Below are 22,118 nucleotides of genomic sequence, written 5' to 3'. Positions count from 1 at the left end.
ACGAAGCAGGGTTGATGAGTGCTTATGCTCAGCCTGCTTACTTGTTTTCATCCAGTCTGAGACCCTAGCACACAGACTGGTATTTCCCAAACTCAGGATGGGTTTTTCCCACCACAATTAACCTAATCTGGATAATCCCTCGCAGGCATGCCCAAAGGATTTTCTCCTCTGTGATTCTAGATCAGATTAAGTTGTTAATCAATATTAACTATCACAACACCTTCCTTGATTTCTTCAATGTTCCCTCCCTACCCCTTTAAAAAGTTCAAAGCCCCATTCTTCTCTATCCCCAGTTAAGTGGTTAATATGTTAACTGCTAAATACTTTACCTTTAGATTTATAGAACTCTGAGCTTCTGGTAACCCTTGAAAGCCCTCCTTATGAGTTAGTTGTGTGCATTAATTATCACAGGTCATTTGGTTCACTTTGAGTTTTTACTAGCAGAATAAATAATCTATGTATTTTTATGAAAGTAAATGAACCACAAGCTGAAGATGCAGGTGCAAATGCTTGGACAAGAGAGAAACTAAGTGCAGGCTTATATTTTTAAATCTACTTTTAATAATGGTTCTCAAACACTTCAACCCCCCTTCTAGCCCACTGTCCAAAGGTATGGGAAAAATGATGGTAAATAAAACAAGGAAATGTGGACCCGTTTAAAAGTAGTTCTTTGGGGTGATTCCAATCTCTGTTTGTTAGGATATCAGCAGTCCAGCTCAGTAGTGTCAGGATACCAAGCATGAATCAGCAGCAGTGGCATGATCTAGTGGCAATAGCCAGGCCTCTGTCAAATCAGCTGAGATCCCTGCTGTGCCCCTCTTGACAAAGTGAAGGTTAGCAAAGGTGAAGATTCAAGTTAGCTTGCAAAGCTAACTGTGTAAGCATGCTGTCACTCTCCATTGAATCCTATTTATACTCTCTACAGACATCTCGTGGCCTCCCATGGGTCTTGCCTCAGCTAAACACCATGTGAGTCTGTCTTAGGAAAAGCACCACATGAGTCTGTATCACCTGACATATCCAGAAACTTCCACTTCAATTAAGTAGACAACTTCTGAATGACAAAGACCACATGTTGCAGGCAGCCTTCCTTTTCCACTGTTTTTCTTCACTATTAAAGCCCTCTGCAACCTCATAAAAGCAATGAAGTGACTTGTCCTCCATCTTCCAAGGTGCTGGTAATTGAATAAATCATATTCCTTTTTCACCAGTTCTTATTTACAAACACTGACCTTTGAATAGCATGGACTTAACCTTGTAGCAATGTTATATTACAGTAGGGAATCCAGTCAATTCATCACCTATAATAATGTGGAAAATAGAAAATATATGTGATGAAATGATATTCTAATTGACTTCTTCCACTGCCATAAGACAAAATACACATAATAAGAATGTTCCTGCAAGATGAAAAGAAAGAGGGAAAAAAGAAACTTTAGATTTTAATCAAAATTTAGAGAAAGTATATAAGTAAGCAAGAATATTTTGAGTCCTAAAATTTTCATTGATTCTCATTTGCAATTTCTCCAGGAAAAAAAATTCTTAAGATAAAGAGTGGCCAAAGACGGCAAACCCTTAGAGTGTGAATAAGGATGAGGAAGGCACTCCATCAATGTGAATAAGGAATCCAATTAGAGGATCATCAAGTCTCTAATTTGAAGGATTAAGGATTAAGGATTAAGGTAATTCAATGAGCTGAGAATATGAAATGCATCCTGCCCCACTGACCTGACATATTTACGTACCTTTACTCATGCCCTCAAAATAGATTCTCATTCAAATTTGAGGTAAAGGCAGGGTCTCACTCTTTGGCAGGAACACAGAAAGCTTTGAAAGAAGATATTTTCCTTCCCAAATATGTGGTGGCTCTGATAGTTTCAAATCACTTACGTTAGAAATGTTGGTGAACAGTGGAAAGGGAAGCCCTTGGTCCTGCTAAGACTGAACCCCCAGTGAACGTGATTGTTGGGGGGAGGGTGGCAATGGGGGGAGGATGGGGAGGGGAACACCCATAAAGTAGGGGAGGGGGAGGGATTAGGGGGATGTTTGCCCGGAAACCGGGAAAGGGAATAACACTCGAAATGTAAATAAGAAACACTCAAGTTAATAAAAAAAAAAAGAAAGAAATGTTGGTGAAGCAGTTGTACAAGGAGAGTTTGTCATGAAACACGTACACCATGAAAATCAAAGTTACTAGGTAATCTATAGATTTATTAACATATTCAAGGTAAAATATGAGCTTCTGGATGCTAGTGTGTGTTCCCAATAGACAGTGGGTTTGTTGTAAAATGCTGACATTGCAAAGGGAAAGCAAAAGAACTTGTCAAAAGAGAGGAACCATTGTATCGTTGCCTGTTTTCCAAAACTTTACTAGAGTAGTTTATTTAACAAGATTCGGGGTAAAGAAAGTTGGAAACTGTTTATTCTGAACATGCAATTATTTCCTTACTGTAACATTTATACCTCCAGAGAGATGCTGTCAGACTTGCTGACTTAAAGAAATCTCCCTCAGCCAAAAAACCTAGGATTCTGATTAATGTTTTTTGAATACTGCCAAACTGTTTACAGCACTTGAAATGTAAATATCTTACCCTCTGACACAAAATAGATAGCGTAGGCCATTGTCAATTTCATTTTATTTCTCAGTTTTATTTCTGTTTAGTCATGAAATGGGGGGATTGAGTTTATTTACTTTCCTGCTTATTATGAAAAATTTATAATATTTGAAGCAGAGAGAAAGCATAGTGAACTAAGACATACTTTGAAGACTGACACTTTGTGAACACATAAACCCTGATCATATAGTTTATGCAACCCATCCAGTGTTGGTAGGCTGTGTGGATCCATCCTCTTTGGCGTCTCTGAGTAGGTTGTTACACACTTTAAGGTAGAAAACAGACAGGAGCAGTGAGACTGGAGCACGGAGATCAGTCAACAAGGCTGATCCTGGAACTGTGTGTGAAGCCAGATAAGAGGTAGAAAATGGTGTTGTCAAACTCTGACTCCTGTCTCCAATGCAAAATAAAAAGCTTACAAACTCATGGAAATGGAGCCACTTACTACTGGATGAAAAATGGGTCAAGGAAGAAATTAAGAAATAAATTACACATTTTTCTAGAATTAAGTGAAAAATTAATGCACAAAATATCCAAACATATAGGACACAATGAAGGCAATTGTGAGGGCTGAGTTCATAGAACTAAGTACCTACACACACACACACACAAACACACATATTAACACACACACACAAAATGGAGATATCTCAGATTAGTAACTTAACAGCATATCCAAAAGCTATAGAACAAAAAGAAGAAATCAAAGTCAAAAAGAGTAGTCAGGAAGAAATACTCAAACTCAGGGCTGAAATCGATAAAATAGAAATAAACAAATGGTACAAAGGAACAAAGAATTGATTTCTATCAGAATTTCAAAGAAAAGTTAAAACATGCCAATATTCCTCAAACTATTCAACCAAATAGAAATGGTAAGAACATTGCCCAATACGTAGGCCATAGTTACCCCAATAAAGAAAACACATAAAGATCAAAAGGAAAAACATTACAGGCCAAATTTCTTTATGAGCATAGATGTAAAAATTCTCAATAAAATACTTGCAAACTGAATTCAAGATGGCTAAGATCAAAACCTCAGGTGACAACAGATTCTGGCAAGGATGTGGAAAAAAAACACTCCTCCATTGTTGATGGGATTGCAAGCTGGTGCAACCACTCTGGAAATCAGTCTGGAGGTTCCTCAGAAAATTGGACATAGTACTACCTAAGGACTCAGCTATACCACTTCTGGCCATACACCCAAAAGATGCTCCAACATAAAACAAGGACACATGCTCCCCTATGTTTATAGCAACCTTATTTATAATAGCCAGAAGCTGGAAAGAACCCAGATGTCCTTCAACAGAGAAATGGATACAGAAAATGTGGTACATCTACACAATGGAGTACTACTCAGCTATTAAAAACAATGACTTCATGAAATTCTTAGGTAGATGGATGGAACTAGAAAATATCATCCTCAGTGAGGTAACCCAGTCACAAAAGAACACACATGGTATGCACTCACTGATAAGTGGATATTAGGCAAAAAGTTCAGAATACCTGTGATATACAACTCTCACACCATATGAAGCTCAAGAAGAAAAATTAAAGTATAGATACTTCAGTCCTTCTTAGAAGAGGAAACAAAATACTCACAGGGGTACAGGGTGGGAGGAACTTGGGATGAAGGGAGGAGGGGGATGAGGGGCAGGATGAGGTATGGGAGGAGACAGGAGTGATATACAGATGGTCATGAAATTGAACAGAGGTATATAGCAATGGTGGATGGGGAACTGGGGGTAGCCACCAGAAAGTCCCAGGTGCGAGGAAAGTAAGAGGCTTCTAGAACCCAATGGGAAGGACATTAGCTGAAATACCAACAAAGGGGAGGGAGAAACCTGTAGAGACCATATCCAGAGGTTAGGCAAGGAGGGATGGGGCCACCTATTCATCTCCAAAATTTTAACCTGGAATTATTCCTGTCTAAAAGAAATACAGGGAAAATGACTGGAACAGAGACTGAAGAAAAGGCCATCCACAGACTGCCCATGCCCCATCTGGGGATCCATCCCATATGCAGACACCATACCTAGACACCATTGCTGATGCCAAAAACTGCTTGCTGACAGGAGCCTGATATAGCTGCCTCCTAAGAGCCTTTGCCAGAGCCTGACAAATACAGAGGTGGATGCTTGCAGCCATCCATTGCACTAAGAATAGGGTCCCCAATGGAGGAGTTAGAGAAAGGACTGAAGGAGTTAAAGGGGTTTGCAATCCCATAGGAAGAACAATAATATCAACCAACCAGACCCCCAGCGCTCCCAGGGACAAAACTACCAACCAAAGAGTACACATGGAGGGATCCATGGTTCCAGCTGCATAGATAGCAGAGGATGGCCTCATCTTGCATCAATGAGATGGGAGGTCCTTGATCCTGTGAAGGCTGGATGCTGCAGTATAGGGGAATGCCAGGGTGGTAAGGTGGGAGTGGGTGGGCAGGTAGAGTAGGACCCTCATAGAGGCAGGGGGAAGGGGATGGGATAGGGGGCTTGTAGAGGGGAAACCTGGAATGAGAATAACATTTGAAATGTAAATAAATAAAATATCCAATAAAAATGAAAAATCATAGAATAATATATATAATATAAATAATTAAAAAAACATAACAAAAGGATCATCCACTATAATTGAGTAATCCCAGAGATATAGGGATAGTTTAACATATCTAAACAAATAATCAACCATGAAAACAAATACATGATTATCTCATTAAATGTATAAATGGCTTTTGACAAAATACAATACCCTTTCGTGATAAAAGTCTTAGAGAGATCAGGGACACAACAGACATACGTAAACATAATAAAGGCAACCTACAGCAAGCCTATAGCCAACATCAAGTTAAATGAAGAGAAATTCAAAGCAATTTCACAAAAATGATTGACAAAACAAGTTTGTCCACCCTCTCTCTGTATCTAATCAAAATACTACTCTTACCTAGAGCAATAAAACAGCTTAAAGAGATTAAAGGATACAAATTAGCAAGGAAGAAATCAAAGTACTCTTATTTATAAATGATACAATGGTATACATAAGTGATCCTAAAGAATTCACCAAGAAACTTTTTCTTTGCTAATATTTTCGGCAAAGTGGCTGACAATATTAACTCAAAAAAGTCAATAGCCCTCCTATAGGAAAATGACAAATGGACGTAAAAATAAATCAGGGAAACAACATTTTACATTAACCTCAAATAATATAAAATATCTTGTGGTAACTCTAACCAAGATATTGAAAGACTTGTATGATAAAAACTTTAAGTCTTTTAAGAAAAAAAAAAAAGGCCATCCTACCAAAAGCAATCTGCAGATTCAATGCAGTCCCCACCAAAATTCCAACTCACTTCTTCACTAATGATGGGAGAATAATTCTCTGCTTCACACAGAAACACAAAGAACTAGGGGAGCTAAAACTATCGTGAACAATGAAAGTGTGACTGTATCCCTGATTTTAAATTATACAGTTACAGTCATAAAATCAGCATGGCACTGGCACAAAAATAGATACGCCGATAAGTGGAGTAGAATTGAAATCCTAGACACAAATCTACACATCTATGGACACCTGATTTCTTTTTTGATAAAGGAGCCAGAACACACAGTGGAAAAAAGACATCTTCATCAAATGGTGCTGGTCAAACTAGATGTCTACATGTAGAAGAACACGAATAGATGCATACTTATTACCCAGCACAACTGAAGATGAATCAAAGATGTCAACATAAAACCAGATCCCCTGAAGCTGACAGAGAAAGTGGGAAGAAAGACTTTCTGAACAGAACACTGTTAGCACCTGCACTGAGATCAACAATTAATAAAACGGGCTCATGAAATTGCAAAAATCTTCTGCACTGCAGGGGATACCATCATTCAGACAAAGCAGCAGCCTACAGAATAGGAAAGAATTTTTACCAACTCCACAACCAATACAGGTCTAATATCCAATATATATAAACCACTCCAAAAAGTAGAAATCAGGGAAACAAATAACCCAATTTAAAAATCAGATGTATGTCTAAAGAGAGAATTCCCCCAAAGACGAAACCTAAATGGCTGAGAAACATTTAAAGAAGCATTCAACATTCTTAGCTACCAAGAAAAATGCAAATTAAAACTACTTTGAGGTTTCACCTTACATCCATCAGAATAGGTAAGATTTTTTTAAAAAAAGTGACAACTCAGGCTGGTGAGGATGTGGAGCAAGAGGAACACTCATCCTTTGTGGTGGGAATGCAAACTTACATAGCCACTCTGGAAGTCAACATGATGTTTCCTTAGAAAATAGAGAATTAATCTACCTCCAGATCCAGCTATACCACTATTGGATATATACCCAAGGGATGCTTGCTGCATCTAAGCATAGAGACACTTGCTCAACTATGTTCATTTCTACTCGAATTATAATATACATAAATTGGAAAAAATACCCAGCTGTCCCTCAACCGAAAACTAGATTAGGAAACTGTGGTACATTTACATAATCAAGCACTACTCCTCTGTTTAAAAAATGATATCATGGAATTTGCAGGTAAATAGATGGGACTTGGAAAAAAAATCATCCTAAGTGAAGTATTCCAGATCCAAATATATATATATATATATATATATATATATATATGGCATGTGAATATTAGCTGTGAAGTCTGTGAAAAGCAAGGACAATCCGTAAAATCACAGAGGGCAGGTAAAGGACAATGGACTAGAAGGAGTAGATAGATCTTGTTAGGAAGGAAATAAATAGATATTCAAGATGAATGTGAGGTCTGGAACTAAAGGATCGAGTGAGGAGTGAAAGAGAAGGGGACAAATGGGGAAGGAATATGGTGATACACACAGCTAAACTTGAGGAGTTTTGGGGGTACTATGGAAATCTAATGTAGTAGACACTTCCAAAAGATATAAAGTTTCCAAAACTATATATATATGATGATCTAAAAGAAACTACCAAATAATGGGGAAACAGACCCAACTAGCCATCTGTCACCAAATGAAGCTTCTAATATTGAGATTGCATTATACATCTGATTGGGTTGTTGGTTAAAGGGGTACCATCTCCCCTTTTGCACCAAGGCTGTTCAATTTACTTGCTCTGAACAGAATGTGTACAGGTCTAATCCTAGGCATCAAAAGGTCTTGCCTACTTCTGACAGCTCAAAGTCATTACCACCACCAGGAGAACACACTCAGTCTGGCTGCAGATAATGTCCCAGCCTCACAGATAGGTTAGCAAGGTTAATCTTAAGGACATATGAACATCTAGGCAAAATTGGATCAACTTCCCAGATGGGCACACCCTAAACTGAAGCATAGAATTATAAACCAAGTAAACATACAGCTCTTCTCCCAACCTATTAAGTATTGTAATAACTAGTGTTACCTAGTGATTAAAAAAAAATTCATGTACTACATAACTGTCAACTACCCTAGTAGCTCACCATTATACAATGACAACAACAGAAACATACAAGCAAAACTATGTCTTCTCCAATAGTCAATGTTATCGAGGCTTTGGATTTTTTCTAATAAAGGCAAATTTTTAACAAAGTATGAAATGTTGTTTTGTTTTATATCTCTTGTTAGTAATGCAGTTAAATGCCTTTCTAAGATGACTAAGCGTCCACTGTTGTGACTCACCAATCACTCCACCTTCCTATCCACTCTTAGCATGTTTCTCAGAAGATGTCCAACAAAGCAGTAGCATTAGTCAAACGTCTTTAAGGTCAGTGTCTGAGTTCTGATTCACAATGTCTCACCCGGGCAATGTGTTCTGTTGCCAGCCTGTAAGACCATTGATGATGGATGGCACTTTCAAGGAGAAGGACCCATACAAAGAAGTTAGATTATAGGAGAATGTCTTTGAAGATGATATTTAGACCCTGGCTCCTTTCCCCTTGATGGTACTTTCTGCTTACCGTGAAGTTACCATCACATGTCAGGATATACTGTGCTGCCAAAGGTCCAAAGCAACAGACCCAACCAATTCTTCAAAACTCCGAGACACTGAGTTAAAGCGCTTCTACTTAGAAATTGATTTTCTACAGTATTGTGTCACAGCGACAGCTTCCAAATATTTTCTCTGCTTATTAAATTTTTATGTCTCTACCCTCTCAATGACTTTTTCTTCTTAGTGCTCACTATCGATTGGTTTCAAAATTTTAAAATGTATCTACTTTAAGACATGAATATCCTGTTATTGAAGAACAAAAATTGAACAAATTAAAATGATTTCCTGAAAGTAGCACTCTGAAAAGCAGCATCATAAACCCATCAGAAATGTGCCTCACAGAAGGAACACCCATTCAGAGTCTGCCCCACATGTGGCCCATACATATACAGCCACCTAATTAGATAAGATGGATGAAGCAAAGAAGTGCAGGTCAACAGGAACTGGATGTAGATCGCTCCTGAGAGACACAGCCAGATACAGCAAACACAGAGAAGAATGTCGCAGCAAACCACTGAACTGAGAATGGGACCCCTGTTGAAGGAATCAGAGAAAGGACTGGAAGAGCTTGAAGGGGTTCGAGACCCCATATGAACAACAATGCCAAGCAACCAGAGCTTCCAGGGACTAAGCCACTACCTAAAGACTATACATGGACTGACCCTGGACTCCAACCTCATAGGTAGCAATGAATAGCCTAGTAAGAGCACCAGTGGAAGGGGAAGCCCTTGGTCCTGCCAAGACTGAACCCCCAGTGAACGTGATTGTTGGGGGGAGGGTGGTAATGGGGGGAGGATGAGGAGGGGAACACCCATACAGAAGGGGAGAGGGGGAGTTAGGGGGATGTTGGCCAGGAAACCGGGAAGGGGAATAACAATTGAAATGTAAATTAGAAATACTCAAGTTAATAAAGATGGGGAAAAAAAGAAATACTCAAATTAATAAAGATGGAAAAAAAAAGAAATGTGCCTCAAATACCATGTCATACAGACTTACCAGAGCTAATCATTCTAAGGAAATATCAGAACTCTAATCTGAAATACTCTCAAATGTTCAAAATACATAAAAAATTTTCCTTTAAATGATAAATTACTGAAAAAAAAACTTCTCTTTTCTCTTTCTTCTTAGAAGTTAAATAAACCAAGATATTTAGAGAACACAGAACATGGAAATAATATATAGAAAGAAGTTCAACGTGTCATATTTCTGCATTTTTATCAGGGGCAATGGCCACCATGAGGGGCAACTATGAGCAACTGTGAGGTAGGAATCTGGACTGAATTTTCTAGGAAGTCTGGCACCTGTGTGTTCTTATTTCTATGTGCCCTCCCCACCCTGGTCTCTCCCTGCAAGTGAGAGCCATCTGCTTATCCATCTGTCACACAACAGAAGCTTAGCAGACACTGTTTTGTTTGTCTGAACATCTCTAGCCATCATCCAAGTGCACTAAGTACAATAGATGTGCAAAATAATGCTTGATGGGCTGAAATAAACTGAAAGACAATCTGTATTATAATTAAAACTATTCACCTCGATAGTAGCTATTAAAATAGAAGTATATTCATGTAGATTTCAGACCTTGCTAAACAATAGGCTTCCCAATTGAAGGACACTTACGGGTTTTAAAGACACTCCCATTCTACTTATTTAATAATGCTAAGGAAATCAAATAGCCTAACACATAGCAAGAAAGGTCTTACAGATTCATCTAGGAGATGGCAAGAAAGCACACGGAGAGCAAAATGAATTCTTTAGTGGGATTAAGATTTAACTCAACCATATTGACTTTATGAATACAAGTTTTGGATCATTTTCTAACTCACATTCTCAGAACTCACTCTTAATAGTTTATAAGAGAAGGACTCAGATATTCCAGCTTATTGAGATGATAAATTCTGTGACCCTGTAATTAATATTCTTTGTTTGTTAGTATTTGATATTTTCAAATAGATGCTTAAACTAACTAATCTGACAATGGTGTGTAAATTTTCATGTATCGAAGTTGAAGGTGTCTGTATGTGGCCTTTGCACATTTTGGTGAAGGGGAGTCAGCGATGACTGTTTCTTTCTCAAACTTGTACTTCCTGCTTCTTATTGAAAAGAAGTAAGAGCTGGATTGTGTCTTAGTTAAACACCATAACCAAAAATCAAATTGGAGAGAAAGGAGTTTATTGGATTTACACTTCTACATTGTAGTCCATCACTGAAGGAAGCCAGGTTCTGACGCAGAGCCCATGGAGGTGTGTAGCCCACTCCACAAACCTTGCTCAGCCTGCTAAAGAATCCAGGACCACCAGACCAGGGATGGCACCACCTACAATGGTCTGGACTACCCCCACCTCCACCCCATCAATCACTATTTGGGAAAATGTTCTGTAGGCTGGCCTGATCTTATGGAGGCATTTTCGCAACTGAAGTTCCCTCTCAATAACTATTTGTTTCAAGTTGACATAAATCTAGCTTGCAATGTGAAACTACCCAGCACAGCTCCTGAAAAAGAAATGCTGTTAAATAATTATAAATGTTTTTGTATTGTCTCATAACATGATTACTTTATTAACATGGGATTTCATAGCAGAATCACCTTTACCAAGGCAATACTTTGGAAAACTCCCTTCAGCAGGCTATAGGGAAAGCTTGTGCCTTGGATGTTGATTTTAATTTGAACTTGGCAAGTTGTTTATTCTCTTCACTCCTGTTGCTTCTCCAGTAAAACAGGGACATTGAGAGAAATAAAAACATCCAATATGGTGTTTTTTAGCTGTCTTACTTACAATGTTCGTTACTGTGAAGAGACACCATGACTATGAAAATTCTTATAAAAGAAAGCAATTAACTGGGACTGGCTTACAGTTTCAGAGGTTTAATGCCAGTGTCATCATGGCGGGCAGCACGGCAGCATCCAGGAAGGCATGGTGCTGGAGATGGAGCTAAGAATTCTACGTGTTAATCCACAGGCAACAAGGAGGAGATTGGATGTGTTTCACATTTGGTGTATTAAACAGTTAAGACCTCAAAGCCTGCCTCCACAGTGATACATTTCCTCCAGCAACACCACACCTCCTCCAACAAGGTTACACCTCCATTTTCTATGGACCAAACATTCAAATACATGTTTCTATGTGGGCCAAACTTTTTCAAATCTCCACAGTATCGATAAAATACTCTGACAAAAACTTATATTCTAAGCGATTGGAACTTGTACAGGACCTCACAGCCAGAGTTAATTAACAATGCACCTTGGGATCACTTAAGACCATATCCTACTGTCTACCCAGGATAGACCTACCTTTAGAACAATATAACAGCCAACCTTGGATAGCTGTGGTAATTAACTTTTACAACCTAAGCAAAAGCATAGCTACACTTTTAAGTTATAGATTCTCCCATGCCCTGATCTAGATCGTGTGTATCATTTGCTGGAAGCAAAAAATGCAGAGGTCCAAAGAAACCTAAAATATACTATACAAATAAAAATAAAAATATAGTGGTTGCTGCTGAGTCAGCTGGGATCAGTTGTAACCAGCAGCTTAATCTTTGAGGGGGAGGGGAGGGGATGGAGGTTTATGGACAGAAAAACGGGAAGGGGAATAACATTAGAAATGTAAGTAAAGAAATATATCTAATAAAAATTAAAAAAAACTCTCTTAAAGATATATCCTATTCTTTTGGGGTGAAGCACTTTATGAGTGACACATGAAGGTACAAAACACACACACACACACACACACACACACACTACACTACACTACACTGAAGACAGGATTACACATACAGTAACACACAGGGATAGACAGCTTTACAAGACAGCATTTATTAAGCACAAACAGATTCAGACTCACATAACAGACAGACAGGATGGAAGGCACAGGGAGCAGAGAATTCAAATCTGGACTCACTTCTAGTTAAATGACTTCAAGGGTGAGTACTTTTTCTTCCCTTAATATGACACAGATGCAAGATTGGCCAGTGGGGGTTAATCACTGCTGCGTACAATCCATCATAGATGTAGCACAGAGTAACCACTCAATAAAGGTAACAGTTCTTCCTTTCCTTTATTTGAAATTATTGAGCTTGATAGGGATAGTTGAATAAACTTAGTGGGATGTTTTAAAATCTAAACACTCATACTGGAGTTGGTTTTCTTGAGCAACCATTCTGATTGACAATAAGAAAATAAATCGCCTAGAGCAGAAAATTTTGGTTCCTGAGACCTGATAATGCTTAATATCATACTGATAGGATTTCATGCAAGGTGTTTCTATTTCGTATTCATCAGTAAATTATTTCACAGCCCAAGAAGCATTCATAGAGTACAAATAACCCAGAGTGTAGCACCGGCTTATGAAATTTCACTTATCCTACCCCTATTACTTTTTGCCAGGAACATGATGGGCTAATCAGGGGAAGAAAAGGAAAGAAACAAGCCTGAAGGGTTCCCTCAGGGAGCGGACAGTGAACACTGGAACAGACACCTGGCCTATTCTGAAAAACAAAATTCTTGATTATTTTGTCTTTCCGCTCCTGACACAGTGACTAGTCAGTGTGATACAACTTGGAATGAGTGTTGGAATGAAATGGAAATCTCCCTTTTGGGAATCAGGGTATAAGCACAGAGAAAAAGACTGTGCTCAGCAGAGGGGAAAATGAGGTCTTTCAGGACGAAAGATGCACCTCCCGGAGAGGAGCTGGTGGTATAGCAGGGTACACCTCAAAATTGTATTAGATCCCATTGCTGGCTATCCAGTTAATCCGGTTCCTGCTCTTACCATTCACCAAGGTGAGCAGGAAAGGGGGGGGGGGAGGGGAATGGGAAAATGAAAATGGGTTAGCCACCACTCCTCCTTCAGTTTGAGAAGTGCTGCATCTTCACTACATTAAAGGTAGATGGGATGGAGTCGTGTGAGCACCACCCAAGAATGGTCTCTAGGAGAAGACAGCAACCCTAACAGTCACTCAACAAACAAGAGCCTCATTATGAAACAAAATTCGGACAACCTGATTCAGCTTACAAATGAATTCTTCTTGGGTCCTCAAAACAAAACTTGGGTCCTCATGTTGACTGGCATTCTAATTTCAGCCTTATAAGACCCCAAGCAGGTCCACCTGAACTGTATGATAGTAACTGCCACTTCAACATTTTGCTCAATGTTAACAAAAACATACTGTGGCAAAGCAAATCACCATGATGTGATAAAGAATTAATTATACCCATTCTATTAGACAAAGAATTACAGAATCAAGTCTCTCTCTCTCTCTCTCTCTCTATATATATATATATATATATATATATATATATATATATATGAGCTCAAATTCAGAGATGATTTAAATGAAGGTCCCAGCTGTGGATCTGGAGTATTTGTACTGATCTGAGTTATAATTTTCATATTTGAACACTGATGTTGATTTGCATTTGCAAGGCCCATCTTTAAGGAAGTTCCTGATACACATTGCTAATCATCCTTTAATATTCTCCATGCAGGAGCTCAATTACATATGTCAGCGCCTTTCCATTTGTTTCTTTGGTGCTGAGAGCTGTCTATTCAGCAGGAACTTCCACTCATACACAGAAATACCCAGAGACCTTTATTATGTCCTAGTAATTCAAATTAATTTGTAAGAGGAAATCTCTAAAATCTTGCCATTATCTCTACTGGAAATCCACTAAAGGACATAATTTTAGAGATCTAGGAGCCAAGCTCATTATTTCCAAGAGCACAGCTGTCATTTACACGAGCTCACAGCAAGTTCATTCAATAAGATGAAGCTGCCTTTCGATTCATGCATTCATTTCCTGGATAGTTTGCTCTATTCTGCATCAAGCAGCAAATGTAGAACTGTCTTTCCACTGTATGCCTTTCAGATTCCTCGTGATACCCTGAGTTACATGAGGCAGCCGTGTCTTTCCTTCTCTAATCCTAGGGTTGTTCTCATTAACTTCTTATTTTAACTGTAGTAAAATTTAGAAAACATGAAATTCAGAATCTTGAACATCTTACCAGATTAATTCAGCACATCTACACTGCTGGGGAGCCAGTATCCAGAAGACTTACATCGTTTTAGAACAGCATGCTATACCCATAAAATCCCTCATCTCTCTTCCCCTCACCCCTGTCTGTCACCACTGTGCTTTCTATCTCCGTGAATAGGCTATGACAGGCAATTCATAATAGTAGGAAAGTGTAAATGTTTTTGTTTATGACCATCTTATTAGACTGAGCATTAAGTCTTCAAGAGCCATTTGTTTTGTTACAAATGTCAGAGCCCTTTTCCTTTTATAGCTGGGGAAGTTTCTGCACTTGATCTTAGCCGAAAGGCTGAGAAGCGATGCTGAGGAAGTTTCTAAACCTATGGTACATGCTACATTGCACTTCTCTGTTTCTCCACAAATTTAAGATTGAATTGAAGCTACTTTTTGTCTCTTATGAACAATCTGCCCTGAATGTGGATGTTTAACTGTCTTACTAACTTCTTAATTGTAGGATAGGTTGAGAAAATGGGAAGGACCTAGGAGGGGTAGGGAGATGGAGGGTGGTTAATTAAAATACATTACAGAAAGTTCTCAAAAAATGATAAAAATAAAGGAAATTTGTTTATGGCCTGTCTCATCTGTTGTGAATCCCTTGAACATCTTGTTTGGTCAGTACATCAAAGGCCCAACCTCTCACTATGTTCTAATTGATTTAAAATATTTATTAAAAAACTAAATACTATTTTTTTCTTATTAGCCCAGGAAACAGAAATAGAAAAGGCATTTCCTTTGCTTTCAGATAGTTCAGTCTTTAAGAACGCAGACTGTACATGAATTGCATTGCTACACATTAATAGCTACTAATCAAGAACACAGACTATACAAGAATTACATTGATATACATGTAATAGTTACCAGTCAAGAATAATGAGCAGATGCTGGAAATGAAGCAGAGTCAGCCTGGGTAAAGAAAGTGAATACAGAGAAGAAGAGCTAGCATGAGCACGTGGGGTCATAGAAGAGTATATTAAGTCAGGGTGACTGGGTGAGCTGGCCACAGTGAGGAATAGAAGCATAGAAGGCAGATCATATTTTGCTAAGCAGTGATCAGGAACTTGGACTTCAATCTGAAAACTTATTGGAAATCAGTAGGAATCAATGCTAAGTGAGTACAAAATGAAAATATTGTCTGACACCTGAAGGGATGAACTGCTTAAGAATGCTTGTGAATTCTGCCTAGACTACAAATGCACTAAGCTGACCGATAAACAATAATTAGTGGGATTCAGAAACCAAGATACCAGGGCTGTATGGAAGGTGGGATCTGGGGTCTGTCCTGTGATTCCAGCGCTCACGTGGACTAACTTGCAGATTGAGATTTGTTTCTTGAGATACTACAGGGTAAATAAGAATTCCCATTTGTCAAAAGAAAGCAAAAACCCAGACTCAAAAGAAGATAAAATTACTCATTGCACTGAAACCAAATGGACTATCTGGTGGGTTTGGTAACTGTCACCAAATTCACAAAGAGTTACTCATGAGGACTTGGGAACTTCACCAAGACCATATTGCTATCAATGCTGACAATAGTCTTTCCCCTTAGCTTCTCTTTAGCTTTCTGCAATTTTAATTATTTGTGGCCAACAGTGGTCTGAAACTATCAACAAGAAAATTCCACAAATAAAGAGTTCATCCATATTAACTTGTGCATCATTCTTAAGGAGCATAATAAAATCTATCTCTCTTACTTTCAGGTGATATATGAATGAGCCCTTTGTCTAAAAGACCTGTGATATATTGGGATGAGGCTTAAGCCATTTAGTAGCTATCTTGATTATGGATTGACCATCATAGGAACACTACATCATAATGATTGTGGTCAGTAACCTTTATTTTCTTAGTAATGTCCCCATAATGTAAGGGTAATTGATGCTAACGATTTGTATATGTGAAGAATCTGTAAAATCACTTCTTAATCTGTCAAGGTGGCAGCTCTCACTAAAGAGGAAAGAAAAATATTTTAAGGTAAGGTTTGAAAGTTGAGGTATAATAAGATGTAGTAAAAGCACGAAAACATTCACGTAAGTTTTATTATGGACTGTCATTTTAATTGATTTAGTTTTAGTCATTGCTGTTGATATTTACCATAGGTATATAAAGGAGAAAACATCAGACTGAGTAGATTATATTTAGAAACATATACAAAATTGTCTTTAAAAATAAGCCAGAATTCGGGGAGTTAGACAGAACAATTTGCAAATTCATCTGGAATAACAAAAAACCCAGGATAGCTAAAACTATCCTCAACAATAAAAGGACTTCAGGGGGGATCACTATCCCTGAACTCAAGCAGTATTACAGAGCAATAGTGATAAAATCTGCATGGTATAGGTACAGAGACAGACATATAGAACAGTGGAAAAGAATTGAAGACCCAGAAATGAACCCACACAGCTATGGGCACTTGATTTTTGACAAAGGAGCCAAAACCACCCAATGGAAAAAAGATAGCATTTTCAGCAAATGGTGCTCGTTCAACTGGAGGTCAGCATGTAGAAGAATGCAGATCGATCCATGCTTATAACCCTGTACAAAGCTTAAGTCCAAGTGGATCAAGGACCTCCACATCAAACCAGATACACTCAAACTAATAGAAGAAAAAGTGGGGAAGCATCTCGAACACATGGGCACTGGAGAAAATTTCCTGAACAAAACACCAATGGCCTATGCTCTAAGATCAAGAATCGACAAATGGGATCTCATAAAACTGCAAAGCTTCTGTAAGGCAAAGGACACTGTGGTTAGGACAAAACGGCAACCAACAGATTGGGAAAAGATCTTTACCAATCCTACAACAGATAGAGGCCTTATATCCAAAATATACAAAGAACTCAAGAAGTTAGACCTCAGGGAGACAAATAACCCTATTAAAAAATGGGGTTAAGAGCTAAACAAAGAATTCACAGCTGAGGAATGCCAAATGGCTGAGAAACACCTACAGACATGTTCAACATCTTTAGTCATAACGGAAATGCAAATCAAAACAACCCTGAGATCTCACCTCACACCAGTGAAAATGACTAAGATCAAAAATTCTGGTGACAGCAAATGCTGGCAAGGATGTGGAGAAAGAGGAACACTCCTCCATTGTTGGTGGGATTGCAGACTGGTACAACCATTCTGGAAATCAGTCTGGAGGTTCCTCAGAAAATTGGACATTGAACTACCTGAGGACCCAGCTATACCTCTCTTGGGCATATACCCAAAAGATGCCCCAACATATAAAAAAGACACATGCTCCACTATGTTCATAGCAGCCTTATTTATAATAGCCAGAAGCTGGAAAGAACTCAGATGCCCTTCAACAGAGGAATGGATACAGAAAATGTGGTACGTCTACACAATGGAATACTAATCAGCTATCAAAAACAATGACTTTATAAAATTCGTAGGCAAATGGTTGGAACTGGAAAATATCATCCTGAGTGAGGTAACCCAAACACAGAAAAACACACATGGTATGCACTCATTGATAAGTGGATATTAGCCCAATGCTCGAATTACCCTAGATGCACAGAACACATGAAACTCAAGAAGGATGACCAAACTTCGAATGCTTCACTCCTTCTTTAAAAGGGGAACAAGAATACACTTGGCAGGGAATAGGGAGGCAAAGTTTAGAACAGAGGCAGAAAGAACACCCATTCAGAGCCTGCCCCACATGTGGTCCATGCATATACAGCCACCAAACTAGATAAGATGGATGAAGCAAAGAAGTGCAGGCCGACAGGAACTGGATGTAGATCTCTCCTGAGAGACACAGCCAGAATATAGCAAATATATAGGCGAATGCCAGCAGCAAACCACTGAACTGAGAATGGGACCCCCGTTGAAGGAATCAGAGAAAGGGCTGAAAGAGCTTGAAGGGGCTTGAGACCCCATATGAACAACAATGCCAACCAACCAGAGCTTCCAGGGACTAAGTCACTACCCAAAGACTATACATGGACTGACCCTGGGCTCCAACCTCATAGGTAGCAATGAATAGCCTAGTAAGCGCACCCGTGGAAGGGGAAGCCCTTGGTCCTGCCAAGACTGAACCCCCAGTGAATGTGATTGTTGGGGGGAGGGTAGTGATGGGGGGAGGATGAGGAGGGGAAGCCCATATAGAAGGGGAGGGGAAGGGTTAGGGGGATGTTGGCCAGGAAACCGGGAAGGGGAATAACAATCGAAATGTAAATAAGTAATACTCAAGTTAATAAAGATGGAAAAAAAAAGCCAAAAGCCATGAATTTAAGGGGCATGTGGGAGGTGTTGGAGGGAAGAAATGGAAAGGAGAAAGGATGGGACTACATTTTAATTTTTTTAAAAAAGTTTTAATTAAAATAAAGCGATAAGCTTTGTGCAGTGGCAGTATTGTAGCCAATGAGATTTATCCGAGGCGGGATTATTGCTAATTAAAATAAAGCGATATTCCCCAATAGGCAGCTGAGGGAACTAGGAATGACTATTGTGCCCATGCGTACTTTTCTGTTGAACTGATATAATTAATTTTTCAACAATATTCCTATAACAATATAATAGACCATATTTATAAACCATTTTAAATTTATAATTATGTTAATATGATATGAAGTTTTAAAATAGCCCTATAAAAGTGAATGTTGTCTTTAACCTGATTTCCATATTTCTATACACATTGCTTTTAATTTTGATGATCCAATTCTGGGGAATTTGTTTGAAAGTGAATGAACTGGACTGACAGACATAAAATTGTATTTTGAACTATATCAAATTGTTTTGTTAAAAACAATACTTTAACAACTTTGGTAAAAAGTCAACTTACAATATGATTCATTTCATGAAAAATGAAGTTTTGGTTGTTTTGTGATTGGATAGGAAAGTGTGTGAGAACGGATAAGATTATAAGGAAATCTTTTAAAATGGGGTTAGTAAGACTCTAGGGGGACCCCTGCAAATGGCAGCAGCCTAATCTTAAAGGAAAATACTTTGAGGGAAAGAAATAAATGCTGGATTTTAGAAGGCTGATTTAATTTTCTTCCTGTGCTGAAGTTTTTGTTTAATACACAAATCTCCAGACAAAAAAGTAGCCAACACGATGAAGATGAAGAGCCATTGTTGTTGGGAAAGTAAGAAAAATCCTTGAGAGACTCAAGAACAGTTCTGGAAAAGATATGCAAGAAAAATAATAGAAAATCGAATACCATCCAAGAAGTACAAAGAAAGGCAGAGAGAGCACTTTGTGTTTTCTATATTTCTATATTGCTTACAGCTCTAGTTAGCAGTGTGAACCTGGGAGAGTAGGACCTAAAAATGAGGTGGACTTAAAGTCTAGTGCAAAAGCCAACTTTACTCAGATAATTAGACAATTTATACTCTGAGGGTTAAGAAGAGTCCCGGGATAAAGGGTAGAATCACAAAGACCAACCACACATGGCAAAAATGTGCTTTTTCCATAGAGGCATATAAACAAACAACAAGAGACAGTTGTGATGAATAATCTGAAGTAAGTTCATGCCGACCCACTACTCCTGGGAGGAATGCAAAAAGCATATTCCAAAACCATTCCTATGTTTTTGAAGAAAGTGAAATCACTAGACTATTGCCTTGTATTCTTGGAGTTTTCCCACAAGTATTCAGAATTCCCTTCATAAGACTCCATTCTTGGACTTTGTTCGGATACTATATGACATGAAACCTGTTGCTTTATTTGGAAATTAAAGGAAATGGGGACCACAGAATTGTGGAGGATTTGAGAACTATTAGAGGAAGTGAACCACATGTCTGTTTATGGATAAGCTGTGGCCTGAGATGAGCATGTCACTTTCTACCATCAAAATACAGAGAAAGAAAAAGTATCATTACACCTGTATAGGAAATGTTTGAGTGATGTTTATCTAGGCCATAGAACAGCCTGAACTTACTCGAGACTCATTATGCGGACAAATTTTTTTCGTAACTTTTAATGAAGCCCTAATTACCTTAGATAAGGCTTAAACTGGAAATAAGGATCATACAATATCTCAAAACTTCAACAACTGAAAAATATACCGTAGAAGTGAACACAAGGAAAAAACAGAACATCTTTAGCCCTCATTAACAATCTGGGACATATAGCCTGAGCAGAGTACCATTAAGAACAGCCACATGCTGTGTTGTGAGCCCAGATCTTTAGATAGCACACTGTTAAAGGTCACAACTCATTCAACCCCAAGTGAAAAGAACAATTCTTCACCCGAGACTTTAATTTAAAAATGGCTTGCTTGCTCTTCCTGAAAAGATGACTTCTTGGAAACAGATAAAGGAATTGGCTGATAGCTGTTTTTTCTCTGCCCCCCACTCATTGATATCAAGATTATATTTGGTCTTGAGTACACTCTGGGTCCAAGAAATACTTGTTGAAAATAAGAGGCCAGAAAGCTCGAGTGCTCTCAAAACACACAATGGAAACTTTTGGTAGGACGTGTCTTTCTGGAGAGATCTTGTCCTATTTATAGTCTTCTTTCAATCAGCCTTTATAATTATTAATAGTCTAATTCCAAATAAGGTCTTTATTGTCAGCTTTGCTTCTGTAGAGGAAATGAAACTCCTTAGTTAATCAAAGGCGCAGAAAGGGAAAATGTCCTGTTCAGTCTTCACCTCAGAGTTCCCTCACTCTGATTTCTCATTTCAGATGAGCACCAGTTCCATTTCTGTTCTGGTCCCTTGAAGGCACAGAGATTTTTCAGATTCAGTCCTTCAGCCAGTGTCCTCTTCATATTACAGACTCAAAAGAAACATTCTATTAGAGAGTGTCCTGGAAACATGGAAACTGCTCTTTCAGGCATGAAGAAACTTATATATTCATGAAGCTCACTACAGGAGCGCCTCAACATTGTATAATAATACAATATAATATTATATTGTATACTAATATTCTAACAAATTATTCCACATCAAAATGTCAGATAGATTATACAACACCAAATGAATCCCTAGACTGTAGATCTGCACACAAATAACAGGCAGTGAGTTTGAACTAACTCTGCTCCTGGACCATAGAAGGTGATGCTGTCTATACAATTGTTTTAGACAATTATATATCTTGAATTTCATTCATTTACCTATGGTATTTCTAACATTCCTTGTGCTGGCTGTTGAATCCACTAGGTTTGGTAACTATATTTAAGGATATATGAAATCATAATTGGAGAAAGAACTGATAATTCAGGTGTTTCAGACCCTAATATCAGACTGGAGTATATACTACAATATATACAAATTTACATATTCAAATAAATGTGCTTAACCATTTATATCCCACAATTCAAGTTAAGTATTTTACAGAGAGTTATCATGTAAGCAATACATTAATATCTTTTTATTTATTTATGTTTTATTTATTCACTCCCTCTTGGTCAACCCTCCCACAATCCTTCCCCCATCTCCATCCCTTTTTCCTGAGTGGGTGCTCCCCCACCCCTGGGTATCCCCTCTACCCTGGCACATAAAGTTTTTACAAGGCTAGGTAAGGCCAGATAGGGCAGCCCAGCTAGACAAGCATACCACACATACAGGCAACA

General features: G+C 38.4%; 1 pseudogene; it reads left to right on the top strand.

Moving 5' to 3' along the window:
* Nucleotides 1-18,931: 18,931 nt before the first annotated feature.
* Nucleotides 18,932-19,108, top strand: LOC120094967 (U4 spliceosomal RNA; annotated as a pseudogene).
* The last annotated feature ends 3,010 nt before the right edge of the window (nt 19,109-22,118 follow it).

The sequence above is a fragment of the Rattus norvegicus genome, chromosome 9 (assembly GCF_036323735.1).
Source record: "Rattus norvegicus strain BN/NHsdMcwi chromosome 9, GRCr8, whole genome shotgun sequence".
NCBI classification, from domain to species: domain Eukaryota; kingdom Metazoa; phylum Chordata; class Mammalia; order Rodentia; family Muridae; genus Rattus; species Rattus norvegicus.
Note: the sequence above shows the minus strand (reverse complement) of the source record. Positions and strands in the feature narration are given on the sequence as shown.